This window comes from Pyrgilauda ruficollis, unplaced genomic scaffold (genome assembly GCF_017590135.1).
Source record: "Pyrgilauda ruficollis isolate IOZ18807 unplaced genomic scaffold, ASM1759013v1 scaffold97, whole genome shotgun sequence".
In the NCBI taxonomy this organism is placed as follows: Eukaryota; Metazoa; Chordata; class Aves; order Passeriformes; family Passeridae; genus Pyrgilauda; species Pyrgilauda ruficollis.
This window is the reverse complement of record NW_024531821.1, coordinates 324,582-350,359: the sequence shown is the minus strand read 5'-3', so window position 1 is coordinate 350,359 and position 25,778 is coordinate 324,582. Positions and strand designations below refer to the sequence as shown.

At 43.9% G+C, this 25,778-nt stretch overlaps 1 protein-coding gene across 3 annotated transcripts in view; it reads right to left on the bottom strand.

Moving 5' to 3' along the window:
- ATP2B2 (ATPase plasma membrane Ca2+ transporting 2) overlaps nt 1-22,448 on the bottom strand; it is a 228,873-nt gene extending 206,425 nt beyond the window's left edge. For all 3 annotated transcript variants that reach the window (XM_041489963.1, XM_041489964.1, XM_041489965.1), the window contains exon 1: nt 22,366-22,448. The gene's annotated coding sequence lies outside the window, so the exon portion shown is untranslated. The remainder of the gene's footprint in view (nt 1-22,365) is intronic.
- Between the last annotated feature and the right edge of the window lie 3,330 nt (nt 22,449-25,778).

Below are 25,778 nucleotides of genomic sequence, written 5' to 3'. Positions count from 1 at the left end.
GCTAATATGAAAATGAAGGCACAATAATAGATCATGTCTCTGGCTGGAAAAGCCATTCAGGCACCCTTGTTTATTATTCCAGGGAAATTGTAGCCACAGACACTTCAAGGAATTGTAGCCACTACTCAGAGAGGTGGATTTACTGAAAGAACAAGCGAATAGATTTACCACACTTCTCTTTCACACAGTCTTTGAGTACTTGCAACATCCACATGGGGCTTACTGGCGGGTGAAAACCCACCCTGACCTCTGCACTCCCCTGCTCTGCTGGATCCATTTCTTAAATTTGAGGTGTTTGGGGATTTTTTCCTGTGAGTAATACTGCTACACATCACAACAGCAGCTTGCTTTGAGTCCAGGAAGGCCCAGCTGGGGCCTTTCAATATAAAAATTTGGTTTAAAAGAGAGGGACTTTTTACCAAGTCCTGTAGTAACAGGACAAGGGGCAATGTTTTCAAACTGAAAGAAGGAATGTTTTATTGAATATTGGGAAGGAATTGTTCCCTGTGAGGGTGCCCAGAGCAGCTGTGGCTGCCCCTGCATCCCTGGCAGTGTCCAAGGCCAGGCTGGACACTGGGGCTTGGAGCACCCTGGGATAGTGGAAGGTGTCCCTGCCCATGGCAGGGGGTAGAATAGGATGAGCCTTAAGGTCCCTTCCAGTCCAAACCATTCTATAATTCCATCTCCTGTATGAACTCTGTGATGACATTTTCACACAGAGAAGAGGAAAAGAAAAAGGAAAAGCTGAACAAAGCAACCAAATAAAATTAAAACGTATTTTGGAAAAATTGAAGTTGAAACCACAGCTAAACCCAGACTGTTACAGTTAGAAACCAAAAGAAGTAAAGCCCAAGTGTTAAACCACCTCCTTAAACCTGGAATTATACATCCACAGGTGCAGAAAAGTAACCACAGTACAAAATAACGCCATGGCTGCTGCTCCTCCAGCAGGAAATCCTCACTTGGGCAATCCTGAGACATTGTTTAAGAGAACAGAAATCCTTCAGGAGAAAACAGATCTGAGGACTGAAACCTGTATCAAGCCTCATAAATTGCACCAGTCTTTGCAGAAATATTCCACCAATAAGCCTGCAAAGGCAACAGAGAGTGTTTAGGAGGGAAAGGTCAGTAATTCCAAATCCAATCACGGTGATCTGGCAAACAATTCTGTTGCTGAATGCTTTAAAAATATTTGTCTCTAAACAGCTGAAATCCAACAACTTTGGATGGGCAGACAGGTCACAGCTTTATTTTTTTCACTATCTCTCCTGCTGCCACTTTGACCTTTGTTTGCAATCAGAAAAGGACAGAATTTAAACCCAGTCTGGTGGCAGCCCAATAAAATCTGATCTCTTTAGCTCCCCTCTCTACATAAAATCTGCATAGAGTTCACTCTGTATTTTTAGTCTCTTTAGTAAAATATTGGGAAACAGATCCTAAAAGTTTTTAAATGTTATTATTAATTCCACTACCACCAGGCAATCTGGGCTGAAATTTGGAAGTAGCAAGGTCCGACTTGAGGGAGAAGCTCAGAAAAAAGTTGGGAAGGGAATTTATCGAGCTAGACAGAAAAATAATACATGGTCTTGTCAGGAGTTAGCTGTAACCTTTCAAACACACACCACAAATGTGCGTTTGAAAACACAAAATGGAACCATGGAGAAATGGAAGAACATTCCCAAGGAAACCAAGAGGCAGGTGCAGGACCTCCATTCCCCACGCTGTGCTGACTTTAGCACAGCTGTTGCACAAAACAAGATGTCAGAAAGAGCCTGCTTCCCTCCAGTCAGGTTTTGTTGGTTTTTCTAAAACCCCTAACTCTAAGTTTTCTACTCTGTGATATCACACACTTCTAATCAACTACATGCCCATAATCTCAGTGTTATCAATCAATTTTGGAAGTTTTTGCTATGGCCTCAGGCTAAATGCAGTGTTCTCTTGGAGGTCAGAGTCTGTCAGCACAGAAATTCTAAAATTCTCAGCATCCAGAACTCCAACATCATTTCTCACACAAAGCTGGGAAGTTTTCAAAGACTCCTTCCCTGTCTTTCCCTCTCAGCTGTACAAAGATCTGACTGGCAGGACCACAAAAATTCAGGATCAATCAGACCAAAAGCAAACCTCAGGAGTCAGGGATTTTGTTCTTAGGACGAGGTCTCTGAAGAGAAAAGTTTGGTAAACTCTGAAGCAAAAGTGGGATCATTTGATGGCTTCAGCACAGCTGCTGCAAGAGGCAGCAACCAAGGGATGAGACAGCAAGGTGAGGAGGGAGCAGCTGTGTCTGCAGTGCTGATCTCCACAGGAATCCCTTTATTCCATGTGTTGGGAGTGGAATTTAGGTCCCTCAAGCCCATCCATCTTCTGCACCCCTTATGCTGCTGTCCAGCACCCATTCCTGCTCTGAACAACCTGAGGAGCAGTTTTCTGTACATTCTGCACAGCATCACTGCTCAGAAGAGGCTGCAGGAGCTCAGCTGGCAGGGTTTGCCCCTGTCCCTCGTGGTGTCCATTTTCCCTGGAATTGCTGCACCTGCAGGTGGGACACACTTGGTGGAGGCAGCAAGTTCCAGCAGGCACAAGGATGGGGCATTTTCCTGCTAAACAGAGCTGCAGCCTCCCATTTACAGAGTCAGGGAAGATGCTAAATGCACAGAAAATCAGTCTCCAGTTCAAACCATACTGCCCACAGCTGCCTTTCCAATAGCACAGCAGCTCCTGGATGGTCCAAAGGCAGGGCACTCATGGCAGGGTTTTCCATTAGCAGTTTTGGGAGTTACTCACACAGTTACCAGCCTCTAAAGGCCTATTTTCAGTGATATAAGTCCATCTATTCAGCAAAGGTATTTTGAAAGGCAAACACCCCACAGCAGAAAGGTGTGTGAAGTTTTATACCAATATTTTGCTGTTCTATACCATTGCAGATGGTTCTGCAGATCATTAACCCCTCAAAACGATTATCCCAAACTGTCACTGTAAACAAGCTTAATTACCAGCCTTATTATTCTTAAGGCTTTTCTTTCCCACTTGCAGACAGGATATTCTTCATCATGTGATTTAACACACAGAGTTTATGCCTACAGGACTGGTCTTCCAGTTGGACCAATACTGAAGTTATAATTTATCACTCAAATCTGAGAAAAACATTTCAAACCTTTAGGTCAGAGGAGAAGAGGACTACACCTCACTTAATTTATCACTCAAATCTGAGAAAAACATTTCAAACCTTTAGGTCAGGCAGAGGAGAAGAGGACTACACCTCACAGTTTATTGCTGGCGTATTTGCTATTTTAGGCAGAGAAAACTGAGTACATGTTTCTGTTCTAGTCCAGCAGTGAACTCTCCACAGGTGCACAGGAAAAGGATAAAATACTCCCGTGACTACACTGAGACTTAATTCAAACATTTCACCATTACAGCTGCACCCTGATTTCATAGCTCAACTTCCACTGAGGGAGAGATCCCTACAGGAAAACCTTAAAAAGGCTGTTGTTGGCAGAAAACATCATTTAAGGATTGTATTAAATATTAAGTAAGGCTCTGTAAACACAAACTCTTTTGATTTTCCATGCTATTGTTTTAGAAGCTCACTCTTCACTTGCTGTAAGCACAGGGCTGAGCAGAGCTGCACCATGCTCAAGTGCAGCAGCTCTTTAGCTCCTGCCAGTTATTCAAACCCAGTCCATTCATTGGAGTGACTCCCAGTTAGATCCCCTTTTATCAATAAATACAGAGTAAATTCAGTACAAAACTGCAGGTTACAAGTGAATGTTGCAGTCAGTTATTTCTCTGAATGCTCAAGGTTAATGAAATCAAGCAGATATTTACAGAAATTATATCATTCAGGGGCTTTAGGAACTCATTAGTCACAGTTGTGAGCCATTTTCCTAATCCAGTGACTGGTATTGAGCAATAAAACATTTTGGTCATCTGCTGTAAAAATGTCTCAGAAGTGATTATTTTATTTGCTGATACTATAACAACTGAAGTAATGCACAGTTAAATTAAATTATTTGGGGCCCAGCATAAGTAGCATCATTTGGGATATTTCCCATTTTTAACCAGTGAACTCTGATATTCATGGTATGAAGATGGATCTGAAAGCACTTCTTCATTTAACATGGCCAAGCACAGACTGTCTGTAAGAACTCCAGGAGATTTTTTGTGACACAGGGCTGACATTTCACTGTAGAGGATGCTTGTGTTTATTATCAATGCACTGGCAAAATTCGAGGTCATGCTCACAAAGCAAGTTTCCTTCTGCATCACTTGGTCCGAAGCCTTTCCCTTGCAGCCCAGCCTGCTCTGCCCAGGACAGGAGGATTTTCTAACTCTGCCCATCCCCACCTCCCCTGACAAATCCCAAATTAATTTTCATGTTACTACCAAGTTCATGGAGTGGAGAGAACTCACAAGGTCTGACAACTGTCCTGAATATTTGAATCCCTCTCTGGGTCTGATGAGAGGGAACACAAGCCATTAGCAGGGATACTGATGGAAAAGTATCTCAGAGGTTCTTCCAAGCAATTTCAGAAGCTGCTTTGATTGTAAAACATCTTGTTTAGCCACATGTTTATGTGAAATAACAGCTCTGTCAAACCAGCACACTGAGAATCAACCACAGATAAAAATACAAAAGAAACAGAACTGCTATTGAAATGCTCTGAATGCTTCTCTCGTGAGCTGAAAGACAGTAATGTGATTGGCAACAGAAAAACTCTGGATGGAGCTTCAGCAAGTTAATTTAAGCCAAACAGCTCCTTAACTTTGGTTTCAATGGACAAGACTCTGCTTAGCTGCAATTTGCAGCACTGTTGTCTTGTTTAGATTTTCTAGACTGGTTTACCCATCCCTAATAAATGATATATTTGTCTAATTAGCCTTTAACCCTTCACTGAGAATATACCTGATATGAGGTAATGAAAAATAATATAATAAAAAAAATGATACAATATCAGAACACAACCAAACCCTCTGCATCACCTGCTCCTTCCCCCACCACCTTTCATGGTACTCAGAAGCATGAAGTGTTTCCAGCTCATGCTCAAAAGGAATAAATAAAATTATTCAAAAAAACAACAACACAACCCCAAAGCCCCCATCACTGCTCATCAACACTAAACAAAGGAAGAAAATTGCTGAGCAGCAGCTGTCACCAAGTAGGAACAGAGAGAAGAAACCACCAAGATGTTTTAAAGTCTCCTTCTTTAAGAAAATCCCTCTCTTCTCCCAAAGCTGTTTTTTTCAGCCTTTTAAACTCCAAATAACTGCCTGACAATTTATCACTATATTTTCATCTACAAGTCCTTGCCTGGGGGGAGGTCTGGCAAAGGTTTGCATCACAAAAATCTTTGCAAGCTGCCTTGAAAGGCCCCCTGCCCAAGCAGAGCCCTGCTGCACCCAAAGGGAGACACAAAACCGCTGCAGGTGTGAGCACAGCACCTGGGGCTGGAGTTCTCCTCCCCAGGCCCTAAAACAACTTCAGGTGGCCAATTTGGGACAAATTCTGCTGTTTACAACCTCATTCCTATCTATTAAAAAAAGAAAAGGCACAACAATGGTGCCTGGTGGGTTCACAGCACTTTGCTAAACAAGATTTTGCTTAATAATTCATTCTATTTCAGCTGGTTAATGTTTAAATCAACTTCCAATAAAACACACCTCAAGGCTGGTCAGGAAATTCATAAAGTATTCCTTAAAAAACTCCAAAGCTTTTAGACATATTTATAAATATACGTATGAGTACACACACTGTCAATAAATGTTTTGGGAATGTTAAGAGTGCAAAACTCAGTGCTCAAAGTTGGCCAAGCATAGATATTCAATATTCTGTTATAAATACCTGCGCTCAAACCATCATAAGGTATTGCCTACACTTGTCCATGCTTCTCATTTTCAAAAAATCTGCTAACATAAATATATAGTTCTTAACAATATGTTAAAATTAGCTTTCTAGAATTCCCAGTTCTGTGTCCAACATGCATTCTGGATTTTCCCTTTTCTGTGTTGTCTACTGGCCATACAAAACCTGGATTAACTTGGATTTTGACAACTGTCCCATATTTTAAAATCCAATTTCTAGTTAAATCTTCATAAGCACAAGAAAGAGACGTTTTTGAAAGGAAAATAAAGAGAAAAGTAAAACATCAGATGAAATGTGACACTGGAAGAATGTGTATTACCACTTTGCTTGAGCTCCTAAGTACTGAGTTACCTGAAGCAGAACATAAATAAAATCAAGGTCAAAGAAAAGAAATGCTGCTACTTCTGTAATAAACTGTATCCTTAAAGGTTGTAGTCTGAATTTGCATGAAATGAAATGTCTCATCTAGATAATAGTCCAAAAGTCCATTAATATTTGCCTAGTTGGTTTTCCACATGTTTTTCCATAGCTGAAATGGATGTGGTGGTGATATTTTTTTGTTCAGAAAATACTGTTGAAAAGAAATAACTTTAAAGAAGTATCTGATAGCCAGCTCATGTATGATTTAAAAGTAATTAGATTTTTTTTTGTCTTTAGTAGAAATATATTATATGTATCCAAACGTTCAGAAAAGGGTTAAAGCCAAGAGCAAACACATGAAAATACTTGGATGGATTTCAAATTCTGTGTGGAGCTTTGGAAGATCTTCACATGCAGAGAAGTGATACCTCTAAGATCATATCCAAATTATTTCCCTCAGCTTGACTTTACCCAAAAAATAAAGTTTCAATCAACTGCTTTAAAGAGAAAAGTGAGCATAAGGAGTCCTTCAGCACCTGAAAAAAGTGCCAAACAGAATGGAAATTCCTAAGAATTCCCAGTGCATCTCCATTTATCCCCTAGGCAGCAAACACTTCATTCCCTCTGGGAATTAGTCCAGTGGCTCTGTGTTTGCTCCCATCTTTGCTGGGTGCTTGGCCCCACAGACCCAGCCCCCTCCTATTCCCTGATACCTATTTCCAGGCAGGATTTATTTCATGTACAGGCTGTGCATGTCACACACACAAACTCCTCCAAACCAGCAGAGAGCCAGGGGCTGGGAATGATATTCAATAACAATACTCAATAACAATATTCAGTAACAATATTCAATAACAATACTCAATAACAATATTCAGTAGCAATATTCAATAACAATATTCAAACAGGCCCAGCCACTCCAAACCAAGGCACTGCACAAATTTTAATCATTACCATGGAAAAGCTGCAAAGAAAGTCCATGAGCAGTGGAAGACAAGACAAGGGATTTTTAGGAAGCACATGCAATGCACTCCAGCTGTGCTGGTTCTCTATAGTTTACAGATAAACCTAAAATACAGAGTTATTTCCCCCTCTCTCCATCATCCAGTTTCTTTAGCATGGATTTTTATTTTTTTTTAATGGATAATCTGCAAATCTGTCAGTCAGAATTGTTTTGGCTGTTTTTGTCAAGATGCACTGTACACATCTATGTCCAATGCCTCATCTAGTGTAGCTGCACTACAAAGATAATTGAGGTTAAATAAAAATAATTTAGGTTAAAACTCGGGTTTGATGATTGAAAAAACATGGCATAACAAACAGTAAACAGTACAGGAAAATAAAGGGTGAAATGCTTTAGACAGACCTAATTAAAAATTCATATAAAATAAGCAATCCTAATAAATTCAGGTTTGGTCATTTTTTTAACCTCTGATTAATTTACTGGTCATGATCCTAATTACTAAGTAGGGCACTGCCAAGTGCTGCCAATGATATCTATTCCTTTGTAGCACAAATTACTGTTGAAAATTTGAGGTAAGATATCTCAGAATGAATGAAGGTTTTGGGGAGGCCACAGGGTTAATGGGATCACTTAAGAAAAATATTCTGACTCAGCTTATCATTAGGATTTCCACTTTTACTCAGCTTTGAGAACATTTTCTCCAGAACAGGATAGAACTGTTTAGGTTGGAAGAGCCCTGGGAGAGCACTGAATCCAGGAGTTATCACCACCTAACCATGTCCCCAAGTGCCACATCTAGATGATGTTTGAAAATGACCAGGAATGATGACTCCACCATTTCCCCGGGCAGCTGTCCCAATGTTTGACCACTATTTTAGTGATTTTTTTTTTTTCACTTTCCCTGTCTAAACCTCCCCTGGCCCAGCCTGAGGCCGTTCCCTCTCCTCCTGTCCCTGTTCCCTGGGAGCAGAGCCCGACCCCCTGGCTGTCCCCTCCTGTCAGGAGCTGTGCAGAACCACAAGGGCCCCCCTGAGCCTCCTTTCCTCCAGGCTGAGCCCCTTCCCAGCTCCCTCAGCCCCTTCCCAGCTCCATTCCCTGCCCTGGCCCCTCCAGCCCTGCCCCAGGGTTTGGGGTGGTGCCTCAGCAGGGCCAGCTCAGGGGACAATCCCTGCCCTGCTCCTGCTGCCACCGCAGGGCTGGCACAGCCCACACCGGCCTCCTGCCCCCCGGGCACCGCTGGGCACCCCTGGGCACCCCTGGGCACCCCTGGGCACCGCTGGGCACCGCTGGGCACACCTGGGCACACCTGGGCACCTCTGGGCACCGCTGGGCACCGCTGGGCACCTCTGGGCACCTCTGGGCACCGCTGGGCACCGTTGGGCACCCCTGGGCTCATGTCCAGCCGCTGTCCCCAGCACCCCCAGGGCCTCTCCCTCCTTTCCAGCTGCTCTCCCCCATCCTGGAGCTGCAGGATTGCTGTGGCCCCAGGGCAGGACCCTTGGCCCTGCTGTCCCTCAGCCCGCTGTCCCCAGCCCACGGATCCAGGCTGTCCCCATCCCTCTGCAGAGCTCCCTGCCCTCAGCAGATCTGAGTGCCCCTGGACAGCAAGCAAGGAAAATTACACAGTGGCAAGGTCTGTATGGAATATTTCCCTCCAGAACACCCTGCTGGTGCCAGCTCTCAGTGACAGCACAGGGTCACAGGCACAGAGCTCCCAGCATGGCCACGGCACAATCCCAGTCTGACACTGATCCTGACATTCCCTCCTGCTGGCTTTTACCCACCTGGTCCCAGTAAAGGCACCGGGCAGCACCACCCTCACCAGTGGCTATGTCAGAAGTCCTGCAGGAACCTCACCCAGCCCCAAAAACACAGTTAGAAATATTCTTTGCACAACTCTGGCCAACCATTCTGCAGCATCATACCAGGTCACTTCCCCTTGATTAGAAACATTTGCTGAAATGAGGTTATTTTGAGTTGCAAGTACATTACCTTGTGTCAGGGAATGATTCATGCATACAGATTTTAATAAAATAATTAACATTTTGTGCATAAGGTAGTATTTAATGTTCTAGACCAAGATGTCAGTCTGAATCCTAGGCAGCACTGATTTCCATGCCTCGATTATTCAAATATCAAGTCCTTGTCATGTTGTAAAAAACAGCTGTTTGAAAAGAATCATTTTTAAATGATAAATATATTGTGTATGTGGAATGGTGACTAAATCACTAAAGGTCAGACTATATTTTGTCTATCAAAAAATACAGGGGTTTATCAGCCTTTTTTATTTGTAAGCAATGTTTAGAAGGTCTGAATATGCAAAAATCTGTTCTTGCAGCTACCATACAGTTGATGGATAGGATCTAATCATGTCCAGAACAACAGGTAGGTTGATAAAGACTGGAATGCATCCAGGAGTTTGGTGGCAAGGGAATAATTGCAGTCCACAGGAGAAGAGTCAAAATATTGTTTTGACAATTTACATTAAATTATGCTCTCACATTTCTTTCACTGCAGGGAGAGGCACTATCAAAAAATACCAAACTTTTTATGCCAAGTTTTTGCTTTTCAAGAAATAACAAAATCTAGTAAGTGCTATTTGCAGAAAATCCTTTTCATTTAATGTTCTTTACACATTTCCCATGGCAGCTGACCTCTCCCACGGGCCCCAGCCTGAGGAGCACATAATTTGTCACCAGCACATAACCTGGGGACAAGTACTTGATTATTCGTGATATTTCCAAGATGCAGGACTGTTGGAACCTTTATTGCAAAATGCCTTCGTGCAGCTCTTAAACCACTCCTTGCTGCCTTTTCCTAATGGAATTATTCCTCCTCTCATCTCACCATCCCTGCAAACCTACTGGAGATCCTGAGAACGTGGAGCAGCAGTGATGCAGCAGTGCTCACCCCCTCCTCAGGAACCCTCCTCTATCCAGGCTGCACCTTTCACCAGGGAAGTGGAATTTACTTGGATTTCAGCAGGACCTGCCTGCGCTTAGAACCAACAGGAGCACTTTTGTCATTTGCTACGTGACAAAATTCCCAGCCAGGAGCTCTGGTTTGTGACGGAAGATGGAACAAACAGCAGCAGCCTAAATTTCCTCACCTTTTTCCTGGTTGCTTTGCATTCCGAAGAACAAACCCAGCCATTCCAGCCCTCCCATTAATCTACAATCCCAAAGCCCTACTCCATTGCTGCTACACACAGCAAATGCTCACATCAACCACTGGGAAAAGCTGTGTTCAACCATTCCCAGAAAAATCTGTGGTAGGAAAAGTAGAATTTTTACCAAAACTATCCATTTTTATGGTTTCGTTAAGAAAATAAATCTTACCTGTAAGGGTTGTTTTGTTTTGTTTTTTTCTTTTTTGACTGTTATATAAAAACATCGTAAATAAATTGCTCAATATTAAAACCAGAAAAAAAATGCAGATTTATTTCACTTCTCTTGTTTCGTCCTATCTTCAAAATATTAGATGAAAACCAAGTTCTTGGTAACTTTACATCTGATTTACTCAGAAATGAAGTAGTTTTGAAAAGCACTGTAAACCATTTTCAGCGCCTGAAGTCATTGGACAGGTCAGTTCTGCAAACTGCACGTAGTGATTGAATGAACATGCAGAAAGAACTGCCTTTGAGCCTATTTCTGGAAAACGGTTTTGATTGTGGTTTGTAGACTGAACACAGGGTGGACTGAAATGATATTTGAGCTTTGTGAGCATCCTATGAAACATTTAACAAGAATTCTTCAACCTTATCACCACTTGTTTTTGTTTAAAAAAAAGGCTCTTCTTTTGTAATAAGATAATGGATAAAGCACATTTCCAACCTCACAGTGACATATTTGGGGGGTTTGAAACGCTCCCAGTTCTAAGGATAAGTTCTGCAGTAAAACAGCCCTTCCATCAGGAATTCCAACTGGAATTTGCTCACAATCCAGACCAGCTGGGCAACTCTTGAAGCACCACAGTTTCTGCATCAATTATCCCTGGGGAAATATATAGATTTCTAATCATCTATTGCCTCCTTTTCAACGATGCATAAGGGATTTATGGAAAGGATTTTTCAGGCACGCCATCAGTCAGAGAGCTTTAGAGACAAATATGAGGTTCTGTAAAAGCAGTTTTACACTACTTGGACACTCACAAATGCAATCACTCCCTCCTGCCAACTCCCAGATTATTATGTAATATACCCAAGCTTTTACATTTATTCAGTATACACAACTGTGGTTCAATTTGGCACATTTTTGGTTTTAAATATGAATAAGAATGCTTCAAAGAATAAAAAGGAGCTGGGAAATATTTATACAAGAAGCTGAGTATGGATTAAAATTGCTTGGCTTCAAAAGTAAAATTAGATGATGTTTAATTTAGTTTATTTATGAAGTTGTATTTGTTCAATTTAAATACGTAATCTCCTCTGAGAGAGTTCAGCTTTGCAAAATGATAATCTGTTCCTATATTTCTATTAGTTGTGATTTATTCTGATTCATTCCTTTGTTCAAAAATGCTAATGAAAGCAGATGATGCCGAAGAAGATCCACAAGCAACAACCAATACATCCATCAGTCTGCAAAACAGGGAGAGGCTGCTCCACGCAGTCAGGCAAGAAATCCCAGAACAAAAGATTTCCAGGGAGACACTGGCTGTGGAGAACCCAAGCACAGGCTGAGCCAGCACCACCTAAAATCTCAAAACTCATCTCAAAAAGTCCTGCAAAGGCACACAGCAAATTGCCTCCCTCCTCTGGGTAGACATGGAGGAGAGATGAATGCTAAAAATCAGCTTTGCTGGGCTGTGATGGGAGGCTCCAGGGAGGAAAAGCTGCCCACAGCTCTGGGGACTTGGGAATTGCATGGGAGGATGAAGGGCAGATGGACAGCATCTCTGCCATTCTGGACATGTTCTGAGAAGGCATCAAAGAGATTTTCCCATCAGGCCTCAGGTTTGGAGTGGTTTTTCACAGAAATAATGATAAAGCTCTGGAATGGCTGCCCGGGGAGGTGGTGCAGTCACCATCCCTGGGTGTGTTTAACAAAGCCTGGATGTGGCACTGGGTGCCAGGGTTTAGTTGAGGTGTTGGGGCTGGGTTGGACTCAGTGATGTTGGAGGTCTCTTCCAACCCAGTGATTCTGTGAGTTTCCCTGTCACCAGTTGTTGGTGTGTTTACTCCACTCCTTGAGTAAGAGCCTGGCATTGCTGGGGTGTCTGCACAGGTCACAAAACCCCTCTTCCATCACTGCTCCTACAGCTGCACCCAGAAACTGCCACAGAAACACCCCTGGGGCTTGCCAGGGCCAAGACCTGTTTGCAGACAGAAGAATTTGCCACTGATAAGAGAGAGCCTCAGAAATACCTTAATTACAACGAGATTTTTTCCATCCTCCACGTGGATTAACCCTCAAAAGCACTGCTGCTGGTGCACATACCTTTTCCTTACACGGCTATTTCTTATGGGCACACATGGAATATCCCACTTTTCCCATGCCTTTCCCATGGAAGCTGATGGATCTTCAATTTAAGCCATGTAATAATATGGTTTGAGGGGATAATAAATAATGATAACAGGTCTGAGGGGATTCCCTATTTCTATGCTCGTATTTGCTTTGCTCTCCCCACAAAGAGGTGATGAAGAGTAGGATCTCCTTCCCCTTCCTGAACTGAAGTGAAAGCAGCTTCATGGAGCCTTTATGGCCAGCACCACAGATGTTTGGTGCTCTGTGATTTAATGGAGCATGTGGTTCATTCCCTGGTCTGTTCAGTCCTCTGCAGGAATGAGCTCCACAGCTCCCAAGAAGAAATTTTTATCTCAAGTAATCACAAGCATTCCTGTATTTGTTTTCTAACTGCTGTGATGGAACTTGAGGGCTGTAAAAAAGCAGAGTCATGGGAGAGAAAGTCAAATCCATACAAAATTTTGAATTAAGTACGGCCTCAAGCTTTGAGGCTCTGTGTTCACTACAGAACAAACACAAAAGCCAGACCAACATGGAAATGTGCTGCTGCTCCTGAGGGTAACTCCTGAATAGAAATATCTGGCAGCTGGGAGGAAAGTTTCTGGAGAACCAGCTGTGAGGTCAAACAAGAATTACTGAGGAAGGGAGTGGATCTGGTGTGTGGGAGGCAGTACAAAATTGGTATTGTTTTCAAGTGAACCACTGCAAGATTAACTTTGAATGGAATTGAACTCCACAGTAAACCAAAGAGCAAGAAGGATTTTAGAGCAACTGCTCTCTGTCTGGGTGCTTTTAGAGATGCATACGTGCACATACACACAGATACTGATTTTCTTCTCCATGTGTAAGGATTTATCCCTTCCCTTATCTAGCAGTGGGCAGAGCTCTTCCCAAGATTCCCTGTGAAATGTGCCCTCCTTCAGGAGCCTTTGCACTTTGCAGGGTCAGTGTGAGCCCTTCCAGCACTGCCAGCCCACTCTGATTTGCTGCCACTGCCACAATCCTGGGTCATGCTCTGCCTAGAGGCAGCAGGGTTAGTTCTCTGATGGGATAAATACAGCACAGAGGCTTTCCAGAGGATCCCAGACCCTAATCCTCTTTGATTCCCAATGCCCACAACAGCACTGAGCTCACCAGGACTGCCTCCCACTATAAAGCGCCTTCTTTAAAAGAAATATGTTTGGATGTTTCTACTTACTTTAATATTCGTTTTTCCATAGCATCCTAATTCAGGTTTACTTTAAATATTGCAATTATTCTTCTCTCAGGGTTTGGCAGTTAAAGCTCAGAAAGCACTGCTGCTTACCTGATTGATACTAAAAACTTTAGCATGTCCTGTATCTGCAGCTTCCATCTGCTCCAGGTAAGGCAAAGGAGGGGAACAAGATTTCCTAAGAAGGAAGCTGGACCCAATTAAGAAATTGTATGTTAGTTTTCTCTAACAAGTGGAAAAAAAAATCCCCAAAAATACTTTCCTAGCAGTATTTTTCAAGGTCCCCTCCTAATCCTAAAGCAGATATGTAAATGAGGCTTGTATGTTAAGACCTCATGCACTCAATTTTAAGTCTTAAAAAGGTTCAAGAAAAAAAAAACACTTCAGATGTCTTCCATTTTCCCTTTCATTCCTTTCCATCTTCAGTTCTGGTACCAGAATTATGTTTTCAGATTAAAACTTCCAAGTGTATTTCTAAACTAGAAAAAGGAGGACAAGGGCAGGGACGAGGACGCTTAATTTATTATCTTTTCACATTAGAGTTACAGGGAACCTTAATGATATACCAAGCTATAAACCCTGTAGCTGGTACTGTATTAATCATCTGTCTACATGAGAACTCAGATAAATATATAATCCTATTTCTGCATTGCAGATTTTATATGTGCCTTCCTCAGATTGCTGCTTCTTTTTTTCATTATTTTGAAAACATTGCTGGAGGGGAGGATCCATCCCAAGGTAGGGAACGGCATCCTAACTGTACTTGCTTCAATTGAACAGCCATATTAAGATTTATAAGGAGATAACCAAAGCAATAGGCAGCAATTCAAGCTTTGCAGCAGAGTCCTATTTTTTGTTGTTGTTGTTGTTTTTTTAACAGTCTGAGCACAGCACAGTTTGTCTCTCTCAACGCATTTTCCCTTCTCCAAGGTCAAGTCTGTTGCCAACCACAGGCAGCAGCTGGCCCACCCAGGCTTCCCCCAGCTTGGGGACGAGCCAGGTCCCACCTGCATATCCAAAGCACTTCATCTGAGACAGGCTCCAGTGGTCCCTATCCACGTCACCTCTTGTCGTGTCACATATTCCTGGGAAAATCATATTCCCCTTTTTTCTTCCCACTTCAGCCCAAGCATGTAAATAAATCCAGCCCCTCCTCATTCTGTAATATTTAGGCATCACACAGGACAGACAGAAATACCCAGTCCTATTTTAGATGAACCAAAACAAGATTTAAAATCAAATAAACCAAAGATCCTGCAAACAGTGGTGCAAACTCACCAACACAGTGCCCTGGGGATAACAGTTCCCCAAAAACACTCAGTATAAAACATCACCTCAGAGCCTCTATGGCCTGAAGGGGAGTCCTTGATGCTGCAGTGCAAATATCAGGGCAGTCCTTTCACATCCTTTTGGCTCAGCCCCAGACACACAGGGCACCCCTCAGCCTTTCCCCTCCATGGCAGGAGCTCTGTCCTGCCTGGGGCAGGGTGATGCAGTGTGGCCATGAGGGAGGCACCAAACGCTCAGTGAGAGCCATGGAAATTACCTGCAGAACCAAAAGCTTGTTCCCAGGAAAGCTGGGAGGTGTCTTGCATTGGGATTTGGGCATCTCATTCCTCCTGTAATCCTCCTGCTCCAACAGTTTGTTTTCCTGGCATTTTCAGCCATCTTATTCAGCACTGCTGATTTAGCACTACCATTTTATCCTGCAGTTCTCTGCATAACAATCACCACGACAGCATCACAGAGACAACCAGTCCTACCATAATGCAAATGTCCTCCATGGGTACTGCAACAATTTGCATTGCATCTCAGGAGCCGTCTGCAATTCTTCTTGGAATTTCCCAGGTTAGCTCAACTACTCATAAATAGGTATTGCTACAAGCACTGGGGGAGGGAGGATGACAATCTCATTGTGAAAAACACCATGAAATCATCATTTCATTGTAATTGCATTTTGCTGGTCCCTTAATATCAAACATCATTTGGAGGTATTTTTAGAACAACGTGCAAAATGTTCATTACAATGCAAGCAGAGGAGAGGGACATGGGAAGCCTGCAGTGCAAATTGAACAGCTGTCCTCAGCCAGGACAACAGCTTCTTCCCAAACTGACTTCCAGAGGACACAGATCAATGCTGCCTCCTGACATCTGGGATTGCACATTTCCCAAGGAGACTGGAAGGGTTTATTGGGAACGCTGTTCCCTTCTAATTACCTGTGAGACACGAGGTGTACCACTGTGAAAGACAAGTCAGATCAGTGGCAGAGCATTATTTTATTGTGCTTCTTCAGCACCCAGGGGGTGCCAAGGTTAGTGAGCTGCTGAGCACAACCATTGCAACGAATTCATCCAGCCCCAAGGCAAACAGTGCACGTGCCACAGAGCCACCACCACTCTGGGAAGTGCCCCTGTTCCCTCAAGGCCCACTGAGGCACAGAAGGCTGCTGAACAAAGAGTGTGGATGGCAGGATCTGCGCTTGGAAGGCTGAGGCAGCCAAGGGAGTGGGGCTGGAGGTCCCCCCATTGCAGTCACAGGTGACAGATGGCTTCAGAGCAGAGTGCAGCAGATCCCAGGATGTGTGTGAGGCTGTAAAGGTGCCCCAGAGTGTTCCACTCTCCTGCATGAGCCTGCTCCTTGCTGGTTCCAGCCTCCCTGTGCTGGCTGCAGGTTTTGAGGATACCTGGACTAAAAACAGTGGAGCATGGAATTAGTGCAGAGGGATAAGACAGCACCACCAAAGGAACTGATCATGGCAGGGGTTCTGAGATTTGGAAAACTGAGGCCCCTTGAGCTCCAGAAGGAAGACGAGGCTGAACAAAGAAGTGATCTCTGAGAAAACATGGGTATCCAGGATAAAAAAAAAAAAGTGGAGATTGGACAGAATACCAAGGGGAATTTGGAAAGACAAGTAAGTGAAGATCCTGGAATTCTGAGATGCATGGAGACAAAAGGCAGGGGGATGCCTGGGGCAGCCTGTGTGTGAGATCAAGCAGGGTAAAAGCCCAAAACTTGTTGGATCTTGAATAAACTCCATCACCCAATTCCAGTGTGGGCTGTCGTTCCCTGCCTCACCTGGGACACTGGTGGGAATTGTCATATCAGATTTTAGCTGGGAGATGCAGCACGAGGAATCCCAAATCCCAAATCCTGTTTAAAATGCTGCATCTCATCCTAAACTGCAGTCCAAAGTCTGCGCAGATCTACACTGTGGAACACAATCCAAACCAAAGCACAGGAGATAACTTATCAGACTAAGACAGCTCTTGTCTAAGTAAAAATCTCCTCAGATGGAGTGTATGTATGAGGAGTGTCATTTTCTCCAAATGCCCAGCTAATTTCCAGAGGTCAGGAGCTGGAAGGTCAGTGAACTGGACAGGCGAGGAGTGCAGAAATAGCTCTTTGCCCAACATCCCACAGATAAGCATCTTCCCTATCCTGTTTCCTCATTCTGTGCGACAGATTTTTCAGCAAGATCCAAATCAGATTGGACTAAATCTCATTTTATTTTTAATTCATTTCATATGGTTTTATTTTTAACTCACTTTAATTGAAATGCAGCGAATGAAATTATCAATTGAAATTACTTCATCAGCTGTGAGTCTTCATTCTTTAATATATAAAATAAGCTCTTAGTAAATCTGAATCACTGATTTTCCTGTTTCATCCTCAAACCCTGGGATGCTGATGCAATGCATTGGGCATTCAATATTGCAAATTCCAAGCTCTCAGCTATAAACGTATTCAAGATATTGACCAATTTTTGGCATCTTTTAATAACACAGCACTTCAATTCTGGGCTAAATCTTGAAATTGCAGTTCCAGCTCTAATCCTCTCCTTCCAAGGGATTTCTCTCGATGCAAAAGCCAAGTGTTTTATTAATGGCCTGGATGAAGGAACAGAGCACCCTGTGCAAGGGCACAGAGTGGGCAAATGGGGAGGTGTGGTTGTGCCACCAGATGGATGAGCTGCCTCTCAGAGGGAGCCAGGGCCAAGAGGAATCCCAGGATGGCCAACAAAGGGAAAGGCAAGCTTGTGCCCCTGAGGCAGGACAGGCTGGAGGCCAGCTGGCTGGGGAGAAGCTCTGCAGAAAAGGCCTTGGGGTTCCTGTTGGACCCAAAGCTGGGCAGGAGCCAGCACAGGGCTGCCTGCCTTCCCACCAGCACTGCTGGGACATCCCAGGACAAAGGGGACCTGGGCTTCCTGGAGAGATTCCTCCAAAGGCCTCAGAGGGGAGGAAAGGACTGGAGCACCTCACACGCAGGAAGGAGGTTCAGCAAACTGGGACTGCTCATCCCCGAGAGCAGAAGGCTCAGGGGGACCTTATCAATGAACAGCTGATGGGAGACATGAGCAAGATGGAGCCAGACTCTTCTCAATGGTGTCTGGTGAGAGGCAAAAAGGCCAGGAGAGCAAAGGTAGAAAATTCCATGTAAAGGTCAAAAGGTGTGAGGGTGGTCAAACACTGGCACAGGTGGCCCGGAGAGGTTGGGAAGTCCCCATCCTTGGGGATACTGAAAACCTGACTGGACATTGCCCTGCTATAGGTGACTCCACCGGGGGCAGGAGAGGTTGGGCTGGACCATCTCCAGAGGTACTTGCCAACCTCAACTATTCTGTGCCTCTGAAATCAGCTTTCTCCAGCCATTTCACCTTCACCGTGTGGGCAAAGGAGACAAAAGGTAAAAAATGCACAAACTCTTCCATAGAAATCCAGTTTTACTGCTAGTCCTCTTCTAGCTTTTCCCATTCACTATTTCTAGGATTCTCTGAAAGCCTGGTGCACAGCCCTCAGATGCTTAAACTGTGCAATGAATATTTTAAAAACGAGCTAAAACATGTTACCAGCGGGATGAACTTGTTCATACACGGTGTGGTAGAAGGGAAGTATTTTGTAACTTGGTTACCATTTCCCAACTCTGCCAACTCTGGTACCTAAGCAGGAATTCCACATCTCTTCTGAAGCTCCATGTTTCACCCATCTGCAGCGATCAGAGGGAACACCTCCTGCCTTTTACAGAGCTGACAGCCTCTTAATTTTATTAAAATACACTTCATTCCCAACCCTTCTCGTATGCATTGGTTCTTCAACTGCAAATCTCCAGGTTTAATGCAAAAGCCAAGGTTATTTATCAAAAATACAACAGTAAAGCCATGCTTCTTAACCTAAACATGAGTAAAACTTGAACCAAAAACCCTAGAGCTCTTAAAATCGTACCGTATGCTTACATTTCCTCCAAAAGGGCACCGAACTTTCAAATAAAGATCACAATAAAATGCTACTGACCCTCTCCGTTGTTTTACGGATGAAATTCAAGCCTATACATTTATATAACCTCCACAACGCCCTTTATTTCTCTCTATTGGCAGGCAAAAAACCATCCAGCATGCGGAGCATAACCTACCTAGAGAGAAAGACTGTTCTCTTATGCAACTGCTCCACTAAGGATCCCTTACCTTGGAGCAGGGCTGGGGAGCTGGGCAAGGCTGGATCCCGGGGAGCATCCCTGCTGGGCACGGTGCAGGGCGGCGGGACTGCAGGGGCTGCAGAGGCTCCGGAGCCAGCCCGGCACTCACGGAGGGAGCTCTGCTGCTCCGCCGGCAGCGCCAGGGAAGCTCCATTCAGAGCGGAGTCATCGCTCCCTGCCTGCCTCAGCACCAGAAGGATCCCACAGAGGGGCTGCCTGAAGCTTTAGCATCATATTTTAATAGCTACATTCAACAGAAATACCTCTTGAATCCTTAGCTTTTTTTTTTTTTTTTAACCCCTTTTTCAACTGGCACGTTAAAATTAACCAGAAATGTGTGGTTTTAACCATGGTGGGGGGAGAGGTTGACATTTGATCAGATAATGTATAATCTGAACGTCATTAATCAGAGCAGTACTTGCTAAATTCCACATCCTTCATTGTGTCTCCTTGAAAACAATGAAAAAACCTGGCAAAAGGCAACTTATTCTCTACAAGGTTTCCCAGTCAGGTTAATCAAATGAACCACTTTCTTCCCTTCAGAACATGATTTTAGGTGCAAGCTGTAAAAGTATTTCCATTTCTTAAGGGAGGTGGGGTCCATTTAGAGAACCCCCACTGCTGGAGTCCTACTGCAGTGCCATGGACTCTCAGTGAGTGGGAGAGGAAGTTACAAGGTCAAGACTTATACATTTATTCCAAAATGTAACAAGGAATTACTATATACACAACTGGCATTTGACAATGTGAACTCCGGGATGAAAATTAAAAAAAAAAAAAAAAAAAAAAAAAAAAAAGCAACATTTTCAACATTTTCATATGGTAGCAGGATATATGCTCGCACTTGCTGCATTCAGACAGGAAGATATATACATATATATTTAGTAGGATTCAAAAAATGTTGCATCCCTAATCCAACAGTACTGGGAAAGATAAACTGTACATTTTAAATGCTGGGGGAAGACGAAAGGGGAAAAGAAAATCTTTCCAAGCTGTTTCCTGGATACATGGTATGAAATTTAAAAGGAAAAAAGCACTCACAAAAGTGACTTCACGGCAGCTCTCAGAAGAACAGTATGATACCTAGTTCATCATTACCATGTCTTCTGCAACCTGGAATCCTGCTGGGAAGCGTGAAACTCTTCCAAGCTGTTCCAATATGCATGCATGCAACCTTTTTATATATGCAGAAAGCATGAGGAATATCATGCCGGTTTGGTTTGCAGCAGAGAAGAAAATTGACCTTTTCCGTGAAAATGAATGTATATTTAGCATTGATGCGGGCCAAAATCAATTCTCTATAGAAATGAAGACAGACACACAAAAAGGATGAAAAGGGGGCAGATGGAGAAAAATAAATAAATAAAAGGGAAAAACCTTCATGCTGCATTGCTCTACAGAACTTATCTACAAGGCTTATTTTATTGCCTTATTCACAAACTTACTCATTTTACCAGCACTACGGGGAAAATGTGAACCACCTCTTCACAGGTAGCAATTTGGATTAAAATGAGAGGAGCATGAACAAAGTAAAAGCTGTCTGTGTTCAAAGACCTGCTGGATACCTGAGTCAAACACTTATTCCAGAGCAAGGTACAAGAGCCAGTCATGCATATGGATGACCTCTCACAAATTAAATGCTAATCAGGAATGCATCTCAGCAGTAAAAAAAAACATGTGGACTATGAAGTCGATCTGTAATCTCTTCCCTAAGCATATACTAGCAAACCCCCCCACCACCGTTATCAATTTCATACCACAAATATCTAACATCAACCTCAAATCCCAGCAATAAAAGTGCAATTTTCCCACGTTGAACGTGCCAGCTCTCCTCCAGACACCCCAACTTGTGCAATATCCCCGCAATCCTTCCCCAGCCCCACAAGAGAAAGCAATCAGGGGGTCAAAGACCAGAAACCCTGAGGAGCAGGGATGTAAAAGGTTTCTCCTGACAGCAGAGCCATTCCCTTGGAGCTCCCTCAACACTCACCTTGCAGAAGGAACGGGGAGCACCGCGCTAAGCATCTGCTGGTGGCTGCCTCGGAGCCCCAGGAGCGCCCACAGCCATGGCCTCGGCAGCCCTGGGAGCGCCGTGCGGGGCTCGGGGGAGCGCCCCGGCTGGGATAGGACAAGCCTAAAGTCAGGACTGGGGAGGCTGGGGCAGAGCTGGGCTGCTGGCGGAGCGCGGGGCACAGGAGCTGCCAGCGCCGCAGGCACGGATCAAACGCACAGAATCTCCCTTTACATAATCGGAAATGACTCCCGTAATCTCAGGGCTTCTCTTAAAGCGTTGGGTGCCTCATGAACAGCCAAAAGCTTTTTTTTTTTTTTTTTTTTTTTTCCCATGCAGCGTTCGGTGGATTTGGAGCTGATTCTTCTTTTGATTAAGTAAGTAAGTAAATAAATAAATAAAAATGAAAGTCTATCTGTCAGAAGTCTTAATTAATATACCATACACCTCAGGAAAGCCTTTCCCCGTCTTCCCACAGGAAACACCATGCATGGTAAGAAGGCATTACAGAAAATTCCCTTTTTCTTCCACATTATTTTCTAGTCCATCTCGATACAAAGGCAATGCTTGGGGGTTTTAACCTGCATGCCCTTTACTTTCAAACAAACACACTGAAAAGCTATAAACAGCTCTATAAAGGAACACAGCTGAAGATTACAGATTTTTCTAACACGAAATAGCTTTGCCTATCGTTAAGAGAACATTAAAGTTAGAAAAATACAACAGTCAAAGTGTACTGCTCACATTTTAGTGAAATGTGAGCTTCTGAAAGGAAAAAAAAAAAAAAAAAAGGCACATCCGATTCTTACCAGCAATGATAAAAGCAAAATCCCATCCACGTGTTTTCCTCATCACTAAAGAACTGATTTAATCAAAATCAAGCCCATACGTTTCAAAAACAACAAGATCATGCTGAATTCTCAACCTACCGAAGCCCAGCAAACGCTTTCTGATGCAAGACAGCCTTTTAGCTATGCAGTTTCTCTTTGACCTTACAGAATAATCTACACGAGTCGCAGCATTACCTTTGCAGAGATTCCCAGGGCACGAACCAAAACCTAATGCATCACTCAGCCCCATTCCCCACACCATCTTCCCATCAGCTCGCGCCTTCCCCGGCAGCAAAATGCCAAATAAACGAGCTCAGGAACGGAAAGGGGAAAGATTTGATTTTTTTTTTTTTTTTTTTTTATTATTATCACCATCATCACCACCATCATTATTGCTCTCATGCTGTGGATGTCGCTACTTACTTGGCTAAGACATCCTCCCCAGCGCAGCCTGCTCCCGGCTAGCGGGCGGAGGGCTCAGGGCTCGGCATGGGCGCGGGCAGGCGCGCAGCGGCCGCGGAGCCGCTCTGCAGACCGTACCACCGCGGCAGCGCCGGCCGGGGAGGGAGCGCGCTGCGCCCGCAGCATCCCCGCACCGCCGCCGCGGGGACACCGCCGCACCGCCGCCGCGGGGACGGGGGCAAGGAAGCAAGGAAAAAAAAATTATATAAAAAAAAAAAAATATGGACTGAACCACCATGTTGTTGTTTGCGATTTTTTTTTTTAACGCTTCCCCTGGGATAATGACAAAAACGGAAGATGGCAAGCGACCAGGAATATGCCACTTACTGAGAAACGGGAGAAACCTTCAAGGACAAGGGCTGTCAAGTCCTATCACTGTCGCTGGAGGAGGAGAGGGGGGGTGGAAGGTTGTGGAGGAAAGGGGGCGCGGGGAGCGCGGGGAGCGGCGCATCCCCGGCACCCCCGAGCAGGCGCAGGATGCGGCGGGGCTGGAGCCCGCAGTGCCCGGCGGTGCTCGGGCTGTGCCCGCTGATGACAGCCCGGCACGGCGGCGTGTCCGTGCTGCAAATTACTTCATAATCACCCTCTGCAAAGATCCGGCTCGCTCGCCCTCCCCTGCTCTTTCTGTTTATGTAAGAACAATGGGGATTCTAAGGAAATGTAAAAAAAAAAAAAAAAAAAAAAAAAAAAAAAAAAAAAAAAAAAAAAAAAAAAAAAAAAAAGCAGCCTTGCAGCGCTGTGGGGTTTGTGTTGTGTTTGTGTCCCTGCCATGCCTGCCAGAAATCCAAACCCGTACAGGAGGAACAGTGAAATATCCCCGTTTAATCTGATCTGGTCACATCAGCATGTGCTGTAAAAGGACACACACATGCCAGAGCAGCTCTCTGCCCTTCTCTTCCTCTTCCTTACAGCCCTGCACTTTGGGGAATAACTGCATTTTATCTACAGCTTCTCACCATCCATTCTGAGTTGTTATTATGTGTCTGCTATTTTGAATTATTAGCACATAGAGGATTCAGAAATGTAAAAGGCTTTTCCAATGGAATACCGTGTTACGGCAGTGCAAAACAAACCCAAACACCAAAAATAAGACAGAGACATTAGTCCTCTGAAAAGGACATTTTTTGTGTAATTGTGTAATATTTTATTTTTTTCAAAGAAAACTGTGATCAGCACATGTACCATGTCCCAACTATAAATTCCCTACCTCAAACTATTCAATCCTGAGAGTAAGAGTGAAGAAAATACTTTTTTTTTTTTTTTTTTTTTTTTTTTTTTTTTGTGAAGAATGTGTAAAAAAGCACAGATAAAAGTTGGGATGTGTTCTCTAGCATCCTAGGACAGCAGTGGCTCATGGCTTGCCTGTGCCTTGGCCAGGGTGGGCAGGAGCACCTCCCTGAGCAATAATGGGAGTAGCTGTGCTGATGCTCTGTCATCCTGCCTTACTTGCTGCTCAGAATATCAATTCAGCCAGTTAAACCAAAAGTCTGCACTGCACCAAAATGGAAGCTATTTAAAAAAAAAAAAATGCTGGGATCATTGATCAGGAGTTTTATCTATGCTGATCAATTTTTTCTTAACGAAGTAAAATGTAAATCAGGACTAGGATCAATGCAGAATTTTCTCATGTGAGACTGCCTTTGTCATTAGGAAGCTACAGGCAATTACATGCATGCCAGGACAGCAGATGCAGTGACTTTGGGTTATATTAAGCAGAGAGACGTGTCCCCTTTTCAGAACAAGTTTTCAGTACAAACTGCAGCTGTGAGGAGTTTGCAGTGCAGCTCAAACTGAACCCTAGCACTGAACAAAGCAGTGCTCCAGTTAAATGTCTTGTGCTGAGGTCCCCGACCCATAAATGTTGGTGACCTCTACTGCTCTGTCAGAAAAGCAGGAAGATACTGAGACATCTGCAATTATCTGGCTACTGACATTCATTTTTTTGATAGAAGTCTTGAAGATAATTTGAAAAGCAATAGAAGGCTGATTGACACAGTAGCAAAATATATTAAAGAATACTTTTTTCTTACTCTGTCTTTCCTGAAGGAAGAGAGGACTGGCTTAAAGAAATTCATCACAGCATAAAAAACTTGTTCCACACATTTGGCTGTTGCCAGTTTGAGGAGTGCTGCTCTCAAAAACTTTGTGTCATACTACAGGAGCTTCAGGCCAGAGAGAGAACCATAAGGTCTATATCAGAAAAACTCTAATTCTAATTTTTAATTAACAGAACAGGCAAGGGAATAAGTGGAGGAGAAAAATTACCAAAACAAGGTGTTCAAAAGTGAAAGAAAACCTTAGTTTGAACATTTCATTATATACCAAATCCAAGCAACTTTGCACATGGATATTCCCAGTGCTCACTCACCACAGGCCTCTGAAGCCCCAGAGCACGTGGGGAAGATGGACAAGCCAGGAAGATTTTGGGAGGTTTGTTTGGAGCCTGCTCACAAGGTTGTGTTGGTTCTGCCTCCAGCACAAGGCTGCCATCCTGCAGCCAAGGCCAAGCATTAATGCTGATCTCCATCCCGGAGGATGCAAACCCTGGAGGGGAGCTGGGCTCCCAAGCCTTGGATTCGTGCACACACTGGAGCCTGCCCTGGGTATGAATCAAGGAGCTCAGAATAAAGAGACAACCTCATGTTTGCCCTCATTTAAAACTCTCAAGTGAAAACTCTTCAGAAATGGCCCAAACCTGAGCCCCAGCACTGCTGAGACAGGGCCAGGAGTCCTCTGGTTCCAGGCTGACACCTGCTCGCTGTCCTCAGTTACAAGACCACAACCCCAGGGAATACCTGCTACCCACAGCAGGTACCCTCCAACCAGAGCTAAAACCAGCAATTCCACCCTCAGAAATGGGCCAGCCAGTAAACAGCACATTTAGGAACACTCTGAGCTCAGATTTTAAAGGGTTGGTTATTATTATTACTTTTTGGACACAACTGTGAAAATATTAACATTTTCCAACCTGGATTCCAGCACGTGCAGCTCAGAATGGCTGCAACATTGGCTGGTGCTTTTTAGAGACATTTCATCATCAAATTTAATAACAAAGACCTGAAAAGCAAGACACCATCCGAAACGAGGGTTTGTCAGCACATCTTCATGCCCATTAAAGCATCCAGCAGCATGTTATTTAGCTCTGA